Source organism: Schistocerca gregaria, chromosome 1, assembly GCF_023897955.1.
Source record: "Schistocerca gregaria isolate iqSchGreg1 chromosome 1, iqSchGreg1.2, whole genome shotgun sequence".
In the NCBI taxonomy this organism is placed as follows: Eukaryota; Metazoa; Arthropoda; class Insecta; order Orthoptera; family Acrididae; genus Schistocerca; species Schistocerca gregaria.
Window position 1 is genome coordinate 346,500,219 of NC_064920.1, and position 6,716 is coordinate 346,506,934.

Below are 6,716 nucleotides of genomic sequence, written 5' to 3' on the forward strand. Positions count from 1 at the left end.
CCACATTCCTGCAAGAAACATTGGGTCTGTTATTGGAAGAAATACCTTTCGGAACAAGGAACGGAATTTGGTATCAACACGATGCATGTCCACCACATTTTTTGCTGATGGCTGGAAGTGAGTTGCAGAGACAATTCCCAAATCCTTGGATTGGACGCTTTAACGATATAGCCTTCCCAAAAATTCATATGGAATGTCTGATACCACCTTCTTTTTATGTGCATCTGGATAGTTATCTGACAATTCAGTACTTCCTAAGGCCTTGTATGTGTGTCTTTATGTATATCATTTTTTCCTATTTGATAAAAAACTGGATATTCATTGCGAAGGCATATGGAATGTTCTAGAAGACCATGCGTTGTCATAATTATTGGTGGATTGTTGTCATTGATAAAATTATGTACCTATACTAAGTAACTAAACAAGAAATTGAAGTGATAAGTCCTGAGCAATAAATAACTAGAAACTGCAGCAATGTTAGCATGAAAAATCAATGCTTCTAATTAACAAAATGGTAATCTAAAGATCCACTAATAGAAAACATCTTTATCTTGAGAATCATCTTAAAAGTTATTACCAAGCGATGTTTTTTTCATTTGTTATTTATTTTTTTGTCTTCCTTGGCTATTAATAGTCTTTGTAATTACATTTCTAATGAACTCTGCAATTTTTACATTTCACAGTTTTCCAATTTTTTTTTAATTTGAGGCCTTATTTGTAATGTCATTTAATGCTAGGAAACACCAAACTGTAATTAATTACATAAGTAAAATAATATGAGAGACATTATTGCAATTAAATTTCAGAATGATTTTCTTATGGAAAACTAAAGATATTACTATAAAAGATTGTTATTCAAATATTGTATTTGATATTCAGCTGTAACATCAGTTTCTTTACGTTTTGTAAATTTTAATTCTAACATTGAAATTGTACAAATTTAATAATGGACTATTTTGGAAGCCATTGTCAAAATTCTATATAAAAAAATGCAGCGATGCTGCGACAAGTCAGTTTTGAAGTTACTTTTGGTAGTCAAACAGATCAGTGAAGTATGTCTGTGTTTTGTTTACATGAGATTAGATTAGATTAATACTTGTTCCATAGATCATGAATACGACACTTCGTAATGATGTGGAACGTGTCAGGTTAATAAAAGATGTCTGTACAAGAAATTACATTACCCAAAATATTGCATGACACTAATGATTAAGGGTGTTTATTGTTGTTGTTGTTGTTGTTCTTCTTCTTCTTCTTCTTCCTTTTTTTTTTTTTTTTAAATCTAAAAATTCAGCCAATGAGTAGAAGGAGTTGTCATCTAGAAATTCTTTTAATTTATTTTTAAATGTTAGTTGGCTATCTGTCAGGCTTTTGATGCTGTTTGGTAGGTGCCCAAAGACTTTTGTGGCAGCATAATTTACCCCTTTCTGTGCCAAAGTCAGATTTAACCCTGCATAGTGAAGATCATCCTTTCTCCTGGTGTTATAGGTATGCACACTGCTATTACTTTTGAATTGGGTTGGATTATTATCAACAAATTTCATAAGGGAATATATATACTGTGAGGTTACTGTGAGGATCCCTAGATCCTTAATTAGATGTCTGCAGGATGACCGTGGGTGGGCTCCAGCAATTATTCTGATTACACGTTTTTGTGCAATGACTACTTTTCTACTCAACGATGAATTACCCCAGAATATGATGCCATACGAAAGCAGTGAATGAAAGTAGGCATAGTAAGCTAATTTACTGAGATTCTTATCACCAAAATTTGCAATAACCCTAATAGCATACGTAGCTGAACTCAGACATTTCAGCAGACCATCAATGTGTTGCTTCCAGTTTAACCTCTCATCAATGGACACACCTAAAAATTTTGAAAATTCTACCTTAGCTACAGACTTCTGTTCAAATTCTATATTTATTACTGGAGTTGTGCCATTTACTGTACGGAACTGTATATACTGTGTTTTATCAAAATTTAAAGAGAGTCCGTTTGCTGAGAACCACTTAATAATTTTGTGAAAAACATCATTTACAATTACATCACTTAGTTCTTGGTTTTTGGATGTTATTATTATACTTGTATCATCAGCAAAAAGAACTAACTTTGCATCTTCATCAATGTGGAATGGTAAGTCATTAATGTATATCAAGAACAGTAAAGGACCTAAGACCGAACCCTGTGGGACCCCGTGCTTGATAGCACCCCAGTTTGAGGAATCAGCTGTTGTTTTAATATTACACGAACCACTTATTTCAACTTTCTGCATTCTTCCAGTTAAGTATGAATTAAACCATTTGTGTACTGCCCCATGATGAGTGTGCAGTTCAGATGTCAATTAATGCGAATAAATTTTGTTAAGCATGAAAATTTAGCATTCATTCATCAATGGACCAGGCAGAAGAAACTTATGTTAAGTAACATTCAACATGAATCGTTACAATGTGGAGGAGATGTGTCATGGTCGGCTCGTTCACCAGACTTGACGCCTCTGGATTTTCACTTGTGGGGATTCATAAAAGTCATTGTTTATAAAGACGTTCCAGCTACGCCAATGATATGTGAGAGAAAGTTGTCAGAGCATGTGCTTCGGTGAGTGCCGATGTAATAAGGAATGCCACTCAATCCATGATAAGAAGATTGCAGTGCTGCATTGATACCATTGGTCATCACTTCAAACACCTTCTGTAAATGGACTTTCATGCCGCCTTTGTGACCTTTGTTGACCTTCAAAGACCTTACTGTTATGCATCATTGGATTCGTCTCAATAGCTGCTATCATAAAATAAGTACCAAATGATAGAATCCCATTAAAAAAAAAAACAAAGTTGACCTCCATATCTCTGACGTGAACCCACCTAGCAACAAAAAGCCAACGTCATATTACGGCCGCTGTTGTCCCATGCAATTTTTGTCCCACAAACTTTTCAGCTGCTATCATACTTTTGGAATTATTCTTGGTGGCAATAGTTAGTGACTCATCCTGTATAAATAGGAGTTCATACAGATTATTTTAACAAAATAATATAATTGGACAGATAAAAAAATCTATTCACCAAGCTGCGGCAGAACACACAATAAAAGAAATTTACAATTAGGGAAGCTTTCAGAGCCAGTGGCAGAAGGGTTGAAGCGGAAGGAAGGGGAGTCCAAGAAAAGGTCTGGAGAGGTCTAGAAAAAGAGATAGATTCTGGAAAGTCACCCAGAATCAGTATTTTAATGGTGTTTTTAAGCTGTTTTACATGTTAATTTTATATCCTTCTAATTTACATAGACGGACTAATGTAAATTTTAGTTTTTATCAAAATATTAGAAAAGAGGATGATGGAAGAGAAAATTATGATGGAGAAAAACCCATTAACATTGTGGTTTATGGGAAGCAATGATTTTCCTGCCTCTCACTTGGAATATATTAAGCAAGAAAAACAGTTAACTTCAGAACACTGTACTCTGGTTTGAAAATGTTGAGTTGATGAGTTTTGACAATTTTTGATTATTTTAAGTTATTTATTTATTCAAGAAGAATTTTAAATGCCAAGCCAGTGGAAAATATTTCAGCACAAGTAAGTGAAAGACATTATCACTAAATATAAAATGGAATTATTCAAAACTGTTGTTAACCATTTTTAAGAAAATTTCAAATTTTTTATCCACTTGCTTCCTATTTCTCATCAAATTTCAAAATCGGCATTTACAAAACAATGGTTGACATAGCACTAGAATAATTTTATGCTACGAATACAATCTCTAAATCATTTTCCAGAAGCTAAAGCCTGTAGCAGCAGTCTCTGCGGTGAAACACACACCACTGCTGGGCTAAATTTTAAAAATAGTTTGGAAAAGGCAAGTTCTTCTTCAAGATTAGATGACTTTGATTCATGTTTTGTGATGGGTAATTAAAAATACCAGGAACTTTGCAAGCTATTAAACTGGCTAGTCTTTTAACATGGGAATGAAATAATTGAGTGGTTTTTGAAAAAATAAGTTTATTTCTCAAAAAGCAATATACGTCAAAGAACTGTAGAAAATGCACTATGATTTCAAATATGTCAGTTACCCAAGCACTATTGACCAATGTTAGAACTGCTCACAGAAGACACGAAGAAAATCTACATATGTTAAGCAAAGACAAAAAAAAAAGAATTTTTCTTAAAAATTAAGAAATTTGAAGAGCTGAAGAAAGTCAAGAAATTAGCTTTGGTAGAAGAAGTAAATGTCACATCAAAAAAATATTTATAAACTATCTGTCATGTGTGCAATTATTGTACATTTGCATGTTTCAGTCTGCTATAAAATATTTGTTTTCATAGATAATGTATTTCATTGTAGTAATTTTTGTACTTCGTTGTAGTAATTTAGTACAGTATGGTGTGTAATAATTTTGTACTTATTGGTTATTATATGTTATGACCTTGTGAGAGGTAAATATTAAAATATACTACATTAAAATGTAATGCAAAAAGTAAACAGTAAAAAACAAGAGGTTTGACAGCTATGGGAATGTTGGAGGTTGACAAATAAAAGTGACAAAAATGTATGTATTAAGAACTAAGGAACATTCATTTATTTAGACATGAAAAGTCAGAGAAATCAATGCTAAAATAAGTATGGACTGTGTATAAGAATAACATGGTTTGCTGTAAATGAACATAATGCAGTGATGTTGTCTAATATGGTTGAGTTTGTATCCTAGATCTGAATGCATTAAGAAACTACTTTTTTGATTAATGCCTTTGTGTCTTGGGAGAGTAAATTATGTGCCATCTGTTGAGGGAATGATGTGCTCAGATACAGGATCTAGAGCAGTACAATACCAGATACCTTCACTTAAAGAATTTACTTTACACGGACAGAGATAAGTGTTAGCCATGAACACCTTGACTGACCTTTATATTCCTCTATTTCCATGCCTGTGAGGTGTGTTGATTAAAATTTATTACTTATGAGAGCTTATTTTTGGCTCAGAAAAAAATCATTCTTATGCATAAACCACATGAGTACATGATGACTATTGGGTGTGTGTTAAATTAGTGGAACTTTTCAAGTGCAGATTGCTACACAGCATGTCCAGAGGGCATGCATGCGCCTTGACACCATCTTTTGAATTTGAGAAAGGTTGAGCCTTTAGCAGGAGGAACATGGGAGCACCATACTGACTGATGTCTGGTTATAGTGCAATGACTGTAGAAAAAGTGGTGACAAGTCTGGCTATAGTGCAGTGACTGTAGAACAAGTGGTGACGAGATGGATTCAGGCCAACATTGTGGCAGGTAGAGTAAACACACATCCTTCGTGAACTACCAGGAGAAGATGATACCGGTGCTTACAAGAAGAGTGTTATCATGGTTCTTCAGGAACAGATTCCTGAATCAGAATGAGATTTCAAGTTGCGAAGCACTGTTTACTGCTGACAACATAACACAGACAACAGAAAACTGCATGGTGTAAATCCAAAGTCAACTGAATATTGAGAGGCATTCTGAGGTGTTCAACAAGAAGTCTCTCTTCAGTTTGTGTTGGTCAGGTTGATACCATCATGTCCATGAACTACCAGGCAGAAGGTCACAGGAAGCAACCGAGCAAGTTTGATAAATATCAGGTGGTTCATGGTGTAACACTTTCCATTTCCATTATTTATGTAGGTGTCAGTCCATATCAAACCAGCCAAAGGTTTGGACTCACAGTGTAAAATATTTCAAACAATGGAAAATCCAGAGATGTAACAATATTATGAAAAGGAAAGTTGCCACTCACCAGATAGCGAAGATGCTGAGTCGCAGATAGATACAACAAAAAGACTGTCACAAATAAAGCTTTTGGCCCATAAGGCCCTTGTCAAAAATAGACAAAACACACAAATGCGGCTCACACACATAACTGCAGTCTCAGGCAACTGTTGCCACAGGCTCTGCTGTCTGTAGTGGTGTGACGTCCCATTTCTTGAATGTGGAAGTCCTTAGCTGCAGTGTGTTACTTTATTGCATAATCAGCTGATTACAAGCTTACACAGTAATGGGCAGCTTTATCATTGTGTTGAACACACCCTAGTTGATATAACTCAGCATTTTATTTTTATGTAGGAAACGTGAGCTCTTTACTTAGCTGGATGGCAGAAGAGTTGGAGAACATCCAAAGAAGTGGGCACATTGTCACTATTTCATGTAATGGAGGTACGCCACCAACTTCTACATCTAAAAACCACTCCCCAATTCACACTTAAATCTGTGACAGTGGATTCATAGAACTTTTTTCAGACTGGCCATTACACTCTCATGTAGTGTGTAGGGAGAAATGAATACCTATATCTTTCTAAGCAAACTTGGATTTCTATTATTTTATTGTGATGATCATTTCTCCCTATGTAGGTGGCAGACACTAAAATATTTTCTCATTTGCAGGAGAAAGTTGTTGAGCAAAATTCCTTGAACAGGTCTTGCTGCAGTGAAGCACAGTTATGTTGTATTTGTTTCCATCACAACTCGCGCCTCATATTCCAGACACACACTCCTCAATGTCATAAAATGAGCTGCTTGTCTTCAAACTTTCTTGTGGTTGCGCTTGAGTCCTATCATGTAAGGATTCCATATTGTGCAGCATTACTCCAGAAGAGGATGGACAAGCATAGATTTGTTCCATCTTCTAAGTGTTCTACTGATAAAATGCAGTCTTTGGTTCTTGTTATCCACAATATTTTCCACAATATGATTCAATT